The sequence below is a fragment of the Indicator indicator genome, chromosome 2 (assembly GCF_027791375.1).
Source record: "Indicator indicator isolate 239-I01 chromosome 2, UM_Iind_1.1, whole genome shotgun sequence".
NCBI lineage: Eukaryota > Metazoa > Chordata > Aves > Piciformes > Indicatoridae > Indicator > Indicator indicator.
The window spans coordinates 48,460,320-48,473,673 of NC_072011.1; positions in this window are offsets into that span (position 1 = coordinate 48,460,320).

Sequence of the window (13,354 nt, forward strand, 5' to 3'; positions counted from 1 at the left end):
TCTGGCACCATCAACACAAGAAGAACATGGAACTGTTAGAGAAGGTCCAGTGAAGAGCCATAAAAATTATCAGGTTTCTTGGTTTCTGAGTCTGTGTCAAAAGTAGAAACAGTGATATAAATTACATTCTATCCTGTTTTCTCCCTTTGAAGAATCTCTGTAGACAAAGGATTACTAATATTCAGGAACAGGTATATTCAGGACAGGTACAGGTCATTGTCCCTATGGATCTGGTCACTGACAAACTGCAAGTAAGTATTTATACAAGATCACAGATGAGGCTCCTCTTCCCCAGTCAGCAGGCAGATGAATTTGGATACTAGTACTGGATCTATGAGCCTTGAATCTTCTCTGTGTCTGGTCAGACTCTTTGGCCTTTCAAAGACTTCTTGCAGATTTACCTTTTTTCACTCCCTAGTCTTTAGTTATGCCATCATTTAAGGTCTTCTTATGTGGAAAAACAGAGAAACCAGCTGATTAATTTTACTCTGACACCTGCAATAGTACAGTATCTTCATCAGGTACATAAAATTCAAACCTTTTTATAGAATATCTACTTTTCAGTCACAACTTCCCCAGCACTAGACAAAGCCCAGTTTTCAGAGAAACTACCAAAGTGATCAGGAAAAGCCTTGGATTTTCTAATTTAACATTTACTGCTATTGCAAGATAAAGAGCATCACATTCTTGTCCTTGCTCAGTTATGCAAAATATCAACGTTTTCTATGAACTGAAATGCAGAAGCCAAACCCTGAATAAAATTGAACTGAAATTGGGTATGATAGTGGAGGAAGTTTAGGAACAAAAAGCAGAGAAGGTGTTGGGGAAAAGAATAGTTAGTGTCACATCTAATTTATAGTGCCTTCTTTTTAAGACAAAAAAAAAAAAAAAAAAAAAAAAAAAAAAAAAAAAAAAAAAAGAGAAAGAAGAAGAGAGGTTGCTATAGTGAAAGTAATCTCATGACCTAATGTGTAAGTGCTCTGAAAAGACTGGATGTTCCAGTTCAGTGAAGCAGTATTGTTAGCCCCTCACAGAGAAATTTTTCTTCTAATCTAGGAACATCACTGTACAAAACACTAACAGATCTACTGTAGTTTACCATTAGTTTCACTCAAATTACAAGGTAAACATTCTTTAAACAATTAGTCAGAAACAGAAGTCTTCAGTTACTAACTTTGGTCGCTATGCTTCTGAATGCCTACTGTTCAGTCGTGAGTTTGAAACTTTTTTTTTTTAATGTAATACCTCTGAATACCTCGAAATAAAAAATATTTTCTCAAACTCCTGTGTTAGAGACTGCATTAGGGTAATAGCAAATTCTTGCCAAAATTGTGAAGCCAAGAGGCAAGTAACACTTCTTCATGAATGAAATTATAAACTTCAGAAAAAAATTCAACGTGCTGCACATTCATTTGGAACAGGAATATTGATTGTAGATTTTTGAAAAGAAAAGAACGTTTTATAATATATTGCTATTTTGGCAATATTTGGGACCTGCAGGTTATCAGATTCTTTTCACTGACACAACAAATCATTATAAATTGTGTGCTTTTTAACAGCACAACAATTTCATACTTGTACAGATGGTAGAGCTGTATGTATATAATCAATATACATCTGTAATCTGTGCCTGATAATACAAAGAAAAACAGAGAATTTGCTGAGAATTTAGTAGTTATGTAGGGAATATGTAGTCAGCTTCCCTCTGAAGCACACGAGACTTCTTTGATTTCCATCTGCAACTTAAAGAGGTCATACATTGCAAAATGTAGGTAAAGTAGAGGAGGAATGGATAAAAAAGGGGCTCATCTATTTTTTTTTTTGGCAATTAAATATGTTGGTTCATAAGGTTCATGAAGTCAAATAAATTCTTTTTCTAGCCCTGTTTCCTCTCCCCACTCCCTCTGCTTTATATACCTCTATGATTTATATAGCTGTTATTTGCAAGGCAGTAACACTATGCCCAATACTTGAAAGAAAGAGGTGCCTGACGAGCAGAAGAAAAAGGGTGAGAAAAGAGGGCTGTCTAGTAACAATTCTAATTCATACTTTAACTTCTTCACTAACTCAGAAAATCAAAAATAGACTTGGGAAGTTTGAACTTGAATAAAAATTAATTTCTTTTTTAACACCCAGTGCTGAACTTAACATACTACTCACAAAACCCCAACCAAACTCAAAAGGATCAGTATTCTGAGGTCTGTGCAACCTTCTACAGACTGCTTTGGTGTGGGGACTTAGATTGTTTTTGACCCTGTGACACTGAATGGCCAGGAGCTTCCATGCAAGCACAATGGTGCTGTTAGTGCCCATTGCTGAACACTCTCATTTCTTTCAACTGCTCACAGGCCTCCTAAACAATGGAAGAAATCCATACATCATTAATAAGGAGATTTAATTTGAATTCTGTTCTGTGAGAATTCTCAGATATACTATTTATTTATTTATTTATTTATTTATTTATTTATTAGAATAAACAATCTGTAAAGCAGTACTGGCACACCCATGACCAGCTCCCATGGAATGAAAGCTTGCAGAGCATGGGGATGTCAGCTTGTGAAAAAAATGTCTGTGAGTCTTCCCATAAATTAATCTCTTTCAACTCAAGGGATTTTATGATTTTCACATTTCTAGTGATGATTACTGCATTTTTGTTGGGACTAGATGTATTCATATTTTTCTAATAGTCATTTACTGTTCAAAATAGACTTCTTTTCAATAGAAAAGAGAATTTCTAAATTCTAACAGAAAGTTGACGTGAAATATGTAACATCTTAATATGTTTAAAACAGTTACTATTATATATGTAATACAGAATGAGCCAGCATGCTAATAAGTAGGTGGAGAACAATTTTATCATGCTCACTCTTCGCAGGTTTCAGTAAATATGCTCAATTTCTCACTGACTGTGTTTTGGTAATGTCTCCCTGTATATATATTCACCTACCTATTACTTATGTACGAATTAAACAATTCTTAAATTCTTTGTCAGCAACTCCTAACTTGAGGAACTGACTTGAGGAAGACACAACCCCAGGCCTCTGTGAAAACTTTTCAGTTTTGAGGGAATTCTGGAGCTTGTCTCTATGTCAGGTTTTTGCACTATACTTCACAAGTACATGATTTCTTACCGTGCAGTGAAGTATAATTTCTTTGTCATAATTTTTTAGGAAGGAGTACCGAACATCAGATTAAAACAGGAAATCAAGAATACTTTTTTGATTTAATTTGTTTTGGAAATTAAGGATAGGAGAACAAAATAATTCCTTGGAATTTGGGTTTGTCCATATTAGCATTTCATTGTGGATCAGGACTGTGTTTTCAAAGTGAATCTCTTGCTTGTCAACAGCTACCATGTGTTGGTTCACATCAGAGATACCACAAACTGGATTCTTTTAAGGATGTCATTAAGCCAAAGATGCAAACCTAATACACTCCAAACCACCAAGTGGCAAATTGATTCATGCTTGAATATTCTTTTGAATGTGTAAATAAGTTCATGTTGAGCATTTACAAGTCCTTTCTATGTTTGTTTTTACAGATGTTTGAGAGACTGAGCCTCATTAGTTAGAACAGTATCAGAACCTTCATCGTAAACTCACTTGAATGAATATGCATGAAATCACCATTAGTTTTGCATTTAGAATAATTATACTGTAACATGTTTAACCAGGAAATGGACAGGTCAACTCATTCCCTTGAGCTCAAGTGAGAAAGGTATTTCAGGCCTGATTTTCTACTGTCTTGCATTTTGCATATTTCTGCAAAATGAGTGTGAAATATTATCCATTCTTTTTTAAAAATCATTTCACAACAATGAAAAATGCTATTTCATTATGTAGTTCTGTTATTCATCTGCCTATACCTATTTCTTGCTTATGCTTAGAATGTAAACTTTAGAGAACAGGGGCATACCATACTAGTACTATGCCAAGCAGAGTAGGATTTTGTTCAATGTCTGGAAAGGCTAGACACTGTTGCAGCACTACAGTGTAGTTTTGCAGTGTTCAAGATGCTGGCAATGCAGTCATCTTGTATTTAGAATCTTGTAAATTTTAGAAGCTATATAGACTCAAACTGCATGTTAACATAAGAGTCAAAGGAATAATGGTCACTATGTTGTGCAAGAGGCAATCACAGATATTAATTTAATGAATAAAAAGAAAGGCAAAATTTACGAAATAAGACAAAAGTTAGAAATTAATACCTATGCTCTAGTAAATACATATAAGGGGCAACATTATGATCATGTCACATCATGCCTTAAAATGGACATTCTAGTATGGGAAACATTATTTTCTGCTCCCTCCCTCCTCTCCTTCTCCACCCCCACTCTTTTGCTCTTTGCCATTCAGTTTTGGTTCAAGTAAATCAAAGATTCCTGTTGCAGCCTCCTGGAGTGAAATTCTGGCACTATGCCCAGTGCTGCCATAGTCATGCGTAAACAGCCCCTCCAGTGAGCTACATAATGTCTCTAAGAAACTATACAAAGAGGAAGAAAGAGACTGAATCCAGATGGAACAGAAAATCAGATATTTTTACCATTTGTGCTGAAATCTGTGAAGGCTGCCCCATAGGCTGAAAGAGAAGGCAATTCACATATCCCGCAGTCTCAGGGAAAAGCATGTTTTCTCCTCCAGCCCTCCACCCTTCTTTGAAGATGAATATGTGAGAAAGCGTATGGTGAGACAGGAAACTCAATAGTGCAAAACATGTTTTCCTGACTCCACTTTGCTCTGCTAGCTAGCTAGAAAGGTGCAGGATAGACCTGTCAGGGGAATACAAAAGCTAAAAGAATGAAAATAGTGACTCAAGCAGACAAAAAATCTTCCTAATCACAGGGTTAGGAGAGGATTTGATATCCAAACCAACATTTTGATACACAATTCATGGTGAAAAGAGAACTTCAGGCATTTTAAATAGCCAAGAGGACAGTAAATATGTTTAATACATTAAGCAATAAGTACACCTTGAACTGCTTATTGTTAAAAGGTACATTAAAAAGATTACAAAAATGTGTAGTACATAGACATTTTATGGGTCTCACATGCATAAGAAAAAAATCAGAAATAACCCTAAAGAAGCATAGATGTGCATTTTGCACATGTGAGTCTTGCCCACCTGCAGTGCTTGGTTCTTAAACCTTACCAGTACAGTTGGTTCATAATTACTGAAGAATTATCCTGTGGATTAATGACTATATCATTAGAAATAAAAAAAAATGTAGATATCTGCAGGTATATTTCATATATAAATTGCAATTTTCTTCATGGCAGATTCTGTGATCACTGCAGGTATTCTGGAATTTGGTGGGGGAAAGGAACAAATCATGAAACTATCTGCACTACTGCTTGTTTCTCTGTACATTTCATTTTACTATCTGCAGCATGTGTAATTGTTGGTCCCTGGTGGCCTGTTTAGTTCTTTAAGGGTCTGATTGTTTGGAGGTAGGATATAATACATGAATGCTAGCCACAGTAATTATGGAAAAGATGTCTTAACAGATGATTTCTATGTCAGAGGACTAACTTTAAATTTTAAAATATCAGGGCAAAGAGAACAACCTGTTGCAACAAAAGAGATGTCCATCTGAGGTTCAGACTTTGGGTAGATGTTATGATCCAAGGTAGCAGACTTTTAGCTTATGGTTTAAAGCAATACTTCAGGTGAAATGAACCTGATAATTGAAGTGCAGATTTCCTGAAATACACGGTTGACTGTAATAGCTCTGGTTCCCTGTGACTAATTGGGTGTTTTGTTGCCACTTGTTTTCATAGCAACAAAAATTGTCCAAAAAGCTGCCCAGGTGAAAGGGTATGTAATAGGTGTATGCTGATATGAGTACATGTATTTCTTGCCATTTCAAACATTTGAAGCCAGGATGGGGTCAAATTAATCAAGCAGAACAGCTCTGTTGACAAATGTGATTTTTGAAAAAGCAATCCCAGTACGAAAGGTGCTAATAATTTAAAATAACAGAGGGGGAGAAAAAAATAAATAAAAGAGAGAGAGGGAAACCAGCACCAGTCTACATGAAATCCAACCCAACTGCCACCTTCCCTGCTAGCCTTCTAGTAAGGCTGTCTTCCCTGCCGTGTGAATCAGCGATGCTTGGGGTTAAATGAGAAGCTTTTGTCTTCTCACAATGGCAGAGGGTGACAGATTGAGCTAAATGATTTACTGGTGGAGATGATTATGAAGGACAGACCAGGGCAGCCTTGGGAACACAAGCACAAGAAAAGGACAGTAGCGAATCAGCCTCTCCTCCCCTTCCAGCTTTCATGGTTTTGACTGAAAAATCACAGAGTAGGACTCTGACAGACACAAGAACCATTGAAAAGCTATTTTTATTACTTATCCATGGCAGCCTTGCTTTGCTGGGAACAGACCTGAGGTTAATTAACCTTTACGTTTTCTTCTCTCTCTTTTTTTTTTTTAACTGCCGTTTTTTATTGAGGATACAAGCCTATAGGTTGTCAGGGTCACATGCCATGGGCAAGAAAGCTCAACAAACCCATTCCTAGCCAAAACAAAGCTTTCCATACAGAAAGGTGATGCTGGGGGCACAGCAAAAGCAGCTGCTAGAGTGGAGGCATCCCAGCCATTGTCAGTTGAAATGTGCTAGAAACAGTGCCCTCCACCCCAGCCTGTTAAACTGCCACAGCAGCAATGGTACCCAGTGCTAATGTAGATTCCAGATTGTTTTCTGAACACTGCAAGATATGGCTGTGTGTATAGGAATGAAACAGTTTGTCAGGATGTGGAGCATACTGGATCACTGGCATGTTATGTTTTGACAGTCTCCTCACAAGCAGGCCAGGCATGTGGAACAACATGGCAAACTGCTTGCAGGCCCTCAGTATCAACTGAGGGGAAGGCAGCTCCAAGTTTCCTCTCTGTCTGCAAAGTGGGGAGCAGGACAGTTCAAGAAACCAGCTGGCACAGCCTCTAACATGGCTGAGGCTGGCAGGGAAGGAGTATGATATAGAGCAACTGGGAAGCATCCCTTGGTCATTGTGCCCACCCTTACCTTGTTGGGGTACCCATGAGGTTCTGCGTGTAGATGACCAGTCCAGCTACACCAAGCACTATCTCAAGAAAGTTTACCTTCCTCCAGGGGGTAAGGGTGCAGAAGGTATTAAAGTCGGATTTATGGATAAATTAGAACCCACAAAAGCTGTATTAATTGAAATAAGCAATGCTCTTATTCCTGCATCTGGGTTTGGGCAATTCCAAGTGCCAATATAGGCTGGGCAGTGACTGGCTTGAAAGCAGCCTTGAAGAAAAGGACATGGGGATACTGGTTGATGAGAAGCTCAACATGAGCCATCAGTGTCTGCTTGCAGCCTGGAAAGCCAACTGTATTCTGGGCTGCATCAAGAGAAGTGTAGCCAGCAGGTCAAGGGAGGTGATTCTCCCACTCTATTCCACTCTGATGAGACCGCACTTGGAGAACTGTGTTCAGTTCTGGAGCCCCTGTTACAAGAAGGATATGGATGTGCTGGACCATGTCCAGAGAAGGGCCACAAGGATGATCAGTGGGCTGGAGCACTTCTTTTATGGAAACAGACTCAGAGATTTGGGTCTGTTCAGTCTGGAGAGGAGAAAGCTCCGAGGAGACCTTCCAGTATCTTAAGGGGGCCTACAAGAAAGCTAGTGAGGGACTTTTTAGGATGTCAGGTAGTGATAGCACTAGGGGGAATGGAGCAGATTTAGACTGGGTGTTAGGAAGAAATTCTTCATCATGAAGGTGGTGAGACACTGGAATAGGTTGCCCAGGGAGGTGGTAGAAGCCCCATCCCTGGAGGTTTTTAAGGCCAGGCTGGATGGAGCTTTGACCAACCTCATCTGGTGTGAGGTGTCCATGCTCATGGCAGAGGGGTTGGAATTGGATGATCTTTGAGATCCCTTCTAGCCCTGAGTGCTGGGGCACACCCATCCTGGATGGGTCTGAAAAGAACCCAGCCCCAGGTGGACAAAAGAAACTTAATCCAGGGCAGGGGGGGGGACTTGGCCTCTCACCTGCTGGGACAAGGTGGTCCCCTGACTCAAAGGTGGTCTATTCCACTCCCCCTTCCAGCAAGCCTATAAAAAGGGCAGACATCTTGCTGCTCATGCTCTTTCCTGCCTCGTCCTCTCGAGAAGATCACTTCCTGATGCGGCTACCTCCTGCACTCGACTACGTGGCTGGGGCCTCTTTTCTCCCAACTGAATCCACTGACATCCAAGGGAACACAAGGCCATCCAGGCTTGGTTTTGTATATTTTTCCCACTTACCCTCATCCCTCACCTCTGTGAACCCCCACCTCCCCCCGATTACTGATATATATATATATACAAAATTATTCTTTCTTTCCCTTTTTTGTAAAAAAGAAAAATTACTTCTCCTACTTCCAAACCAACTTCAGACTATTTCTTTCACAAATTTACTTCCCCTCTCCCCTACCCATTTTTTTTTCTTTCCTCTCTCTCTCCACCTTGCCGAGAGAAAGGGAGAGGGGCAGGGGGAGGAATTTCAATCTATTATCATTCGAGCTCCTAAACTCCAGTCAGAGCACAAACCACCACACCCTGACAATTCTATGATTCTATTTGATATTTCATTTGGTCTATGATTTATAAGCTATTCTTCAAGTGCAGTGGAATAACATGACTTACTACAGGTTACAACCTGCAATTTTCATGTCATTATTTGGTTATGAGAAACAGAGAACAACACTGGAAAAATGTAATTATTTTTTGGTGTCTAACACCTAATAACATTCAAAATCCTGTGAATTGCATCCTGTGAATATGCAGCAAAGCTTTGTTTCTTTATATTCAGCTAACTTCAAAAAAAGTGTCACTCAGTGAGTATCTCACACAACTAGAGAAGTTTAAACAATAAATCCACTGTGTGCAATAGCATGTATCTTTTTGCTGGCTATCTTTCAATCATGTACTCTTTTTTATGATATTTTAATGAAATCCTGTTGTTATTCAATAGAAACAATATGAACATATGAACATGATGGCAAAGCAACATTTCATATCAGCAGGTTTGAAAGACATGGCTTGACTTACTCTGCAAGTGATGGGATCTATAAAAGGACAATATCAAAGAACAGAAGTATTTACTATTAGTTAATCTGTTGTACTGTAGAGTTGCAGCATGATGTCACCTGATATATTTCTAACAGTCATTTGGATACTCAATTGCAAATAAACACTTCTGTTTTAAAATTCTAAGAGTAAAAACCCTAAATTTAAAAATAGAAGAAACTACAGTTGTGGGGTTTTTTTCTTATGAAAGAGAGCAATGTTTGCAAAAGATGAAGCAACTCTCAAAAAAGCTTGCCTGACAGGCTTTCAAATAACAATTTGCCGTTGTAAGGATTGTGGCAGGTTAAAATAGAAGAAAACTTTCTCTCCCATATCCTTCCATCCAAAATCACTGTCATTGTCCCAGTGTGCATGAAGAGTGTTGGAATTAATTCCTTGAAATTCCAGAAGCATTAGCGTACATCAGTACATGTTGAGTAGTACAATGCATAGGTTCATAAGTCTTATTCCTAACTGACTATGTATAAACAAAACTAACCAAAAAGCTCTTGCAGCTATGTTTTGCATCTGTTTCTATACAGGTTCACTTTCTAATGCTTCTTCAACCACTTCTCTCTTTCAACATGTGTTTCAGTAACTCTGATTCTAGCAGTGGTGCTATAAACACCATCATCTCCAGTACTGTTTACACAGTGTTCTTGTAGGACAGAGCAACAATCCTTTGCATGTTGAGCTCTGTTTTAAAAAATGGTGAAGTTTACAGAGTGTTTTAAAAAGGGAAACATTATATATTGCACAGGATGAAATATAAAATCTGAGGCTCCAAAATGGCCCTTCTAAATCCAGGACTGCACAGTAACATTTACACTTTCCTGAAATTACTGCTGTCATTTACATTAGGTTCTCACCTGAAATTAGAGTGAAATTCCGACAACATTTTAAGCTTTTACTCTGGACGGTATATCCTGCCCCTTCCACCTCCCACTTTTCTTTTTTCTGTTATTTTTCTCCTTATCTTCAATTCTATTGTCCCAGTGCTAGTTCTTTCTTCCACGTCTCATCTGCCTTCCTCTGACTTCTTTACACATCCTTGTGTCATAATCCTCATAAGCCACTGCAGCTGTAATAGCGTTCAGAAACCAGAGGGTCCAAGTCAGTTGACTTTGAATGTAAATCTGGGAAAACTATGTAAGAGCCAGAAATAAATCTCTGTAGCATGCCGTGTCCCAGTTTCATTCTTTATCATCATGCCGTGGTAGTACCATCACAGTTTTACTGTCTCTGTCTCCTGTTTGTGCCTAATGAATGCCTTGGCTGACCTCAGCTGAGCAACTAGATCCGATCTGTTTGCAAACAAAAAGCATGGACTAGGGTTATGTTGAGTCACTCAAAAGAGGAGAAAGACGGAGACTCCACAGTCAAGAGGACAGAGGAGAGTATGGGCTGCAGCTTTCCCTAGACAGCTGGGGAACAGAGTCCTCTCCAGTGGCATTGGGTGGTCTCTGGTGCTGTCACAAACTGTGAGAGACATCTCAAATATTTCAAGACATTTCCAGTGTAGCTACCTAAGTGTGGCTTTTGTCCCTGAAAAAAATAGTACCTTAAGGCTAGGCTTATTTAGTTTGATGTTCACTGGACTTATTTGAGATCTATTTTAAGAGGAGATGAATGGTACATCAGAAAAACTATTTGTGTCCATTCATTACAAAGGAAAGGAAGATGGTTAATCCAAATGTAGACAGTGATGTTATAGATGTCAGTGTTGGATCAGATGAATTGACTAAAATACTTGTACAGGAGCTTCAGACAATAAATGTCTAAGGGACAGTGCGAAAAGTTAAATTAAGGCTTGAATCAAAAGCCTGCTGAAGTCTCTAGTCATCCTTTATTATCTCTGGAAATGTCTATCCTTAAGTCAGTCAAATTCTAAATGGGGATTTGTTCTTGTTTGTTATTTTCTACTTCTTTTCTAATTGAGTCTTTGTTTCCCTTCTGTATGGAGGCCTTGTGGTGATGGGGCCAAACGGGCCCAAAACAATCCCAGAAAAAGTCCTGGTATGTCCAGGCATGGTCCCCTTCTCCCCCTCCCTCCTGCAGGTGTCCAGGGAAACGTAGGGAAAAGACAAATGAGCCAGGCACCAGAAAATCTGGTAAACAAGGGATATGTTCTCCCTTTATGGTAAAACAGCACAGGTACTAGCCATGCCTCTCCTAGACTAGGCCTATGTTTTTGCCTTTTATGGTCATGGCCTGGCAGAATCCCATTTTATTGGTTAACTGTTCTGTTTGCTTCAGTTGCCCTATTGGCCAAATTGAATCTCAGGGAAGTCATAAATGCAGGCCAAATTGTATTCACCTTGTCTTGCCTTTCCTTGAATTGCCTTGTCTAAGATTGGGAAAGAAGCCACGAGCCTTACCTTGCAAACCTGAGAAGCCAAGCCTTGCCTTGCAGCTCAGCGAAGCCAAGTATTACCTTGCCCTGCAAATCAGAATCTGTGCCATCCCTCAGTTTACCCAGAAAGACGCAAGTGCCCTTCACAGTAGTGCATTGTAAAAGCCCAGGAACAGACAGAAATGTCTGGCCAGGCAGAAGGGACAAAGCCAGGGTGAGTTTATCGTGCCCTGCAACAATAAACCACTTACAACCTTGTTGTGGAGAGAGGGAATAGGGATGGAGGATGGTGATTATTAATTATGAATTATGAAAATATGAGTTATGAAATTATTGTTGTTTATTATTATTGATATTCGATTAATAACTTTATATATATTGATTTGGATGCACTGTTGTAAAAATATAGACCATAACTGATTTAGTATTTACAATCATACCCCAATGATAATATTTACAGTCAATTTCTAATTAAGGGAACGAAAGGGTGCAGTTCTGCCTCTTGTCCACCAGATGGAGACTCGACAAGGCCCTTGCAGCTGCTAGCTAGGTATAGAGATATTTATAATGTTATCACGAGGCAGGTTAAGCTGGAAATATCACGCGGCTACGCACAGGCGCTTTGGATAGAACATTACTAAATGTTATACACATGAAAGATACATGCAGTGAGACAAACTGCCGGATCACGCGGGCTCGCTGGGTATCTGCTTCTGCCCGAGGTTGGCCCCATTCAGGAGGCGGCTTTCTCTCTCCCTCCTGGCTCTGGGGGGGGGGAGGCAAGGTTGGCTTTCTCCTCCTGCGGTCTGCGGGGAAGGGCTGGCTCCCAGACCAGAGGATCGGCTCAGGAGAGCCAGGTCCTTTCAGTGGTCGGCCCTACGCTAGAGGGCAGTTTTCCAGTAGGCAGGTTTCAGTGCGGGTGCGGTGACGCGATGCTTCCCCCCCCTCGGCTTGGCTTGAGGTGAGATGACTGCTGCTTCTCTAGGCGACTGCTTCTATTTAAATTATAATGGTACAGTCATTGCCTTGACTTCAATGGAGAGGCTAATCTTTTGCTCTCTCATTTTCCTCGGGGAAATCCCAGGTGTTTTGCCCTGATACGGGCTGCGGAGCGGCTACAGTGGGCGGCTCCCTTTCTCTATCATGGACGGCGGGGTTACACAAGATGCGTTTCTGCTTATGGCTGCTTGTGGCTACTTAATTAGCTTGCAGCAAATGTGGACTGCCGGGCATGGGCTAGTCCTTCCCCCTTTGGATTACAGCTTACCCTCTTTGGGGGCTTCCCTTAGTCCCTTTTGACTGGGTCTACGGTGCCTTCGGCAACGGGATCATCCTTTGCTGGTTCTCGATGCACACTCAGTGGGCTGGCTTCCATGTTCGCAGAGGCTTCCAGTATGCTTGCGTGTGGGAAGGCTCATAGCTTACGCAATCGCAAGTTGCATGATGAGTGAAAGCAAAAGGAGAGAGCAACATGGCAGACAAATGGAGTAATACTTATAGATTCTCAAGGCTGGAGCTGGCCAATGGGCACACTCGCCAACAACCTGCTTCCACCTATAGAAAAAGTGAAGCTAGAATTATGCCCGTAGATGGCAAGAGCATAGGCATGCCATTGAGATGGGTGTCTGCAGTTGTTTGCTCCTTAGGAGACAGGCTGGCACCTGAGCCTTTTGTTCCTCCTCTCCTGAAAGGAGGGTGGAAGGGGGGGACTTCCCAGAACATGTTGGGACAAGTTAACTGGTATCTGGTGGCAGAATTCTGGGCATGTGATGCCTTCACGACAAGCCTAATCTCTCACTTTGCAAAACCAGACCTTGTTGTGAAGACATCAAAACAGGCTATTCGTCTATGAGTCTGAAACCCCAGGACAGCCTGTGAAATCCTGGGAAGAAGCTTCAAGAGCTGACCGCCGTTGTGCTG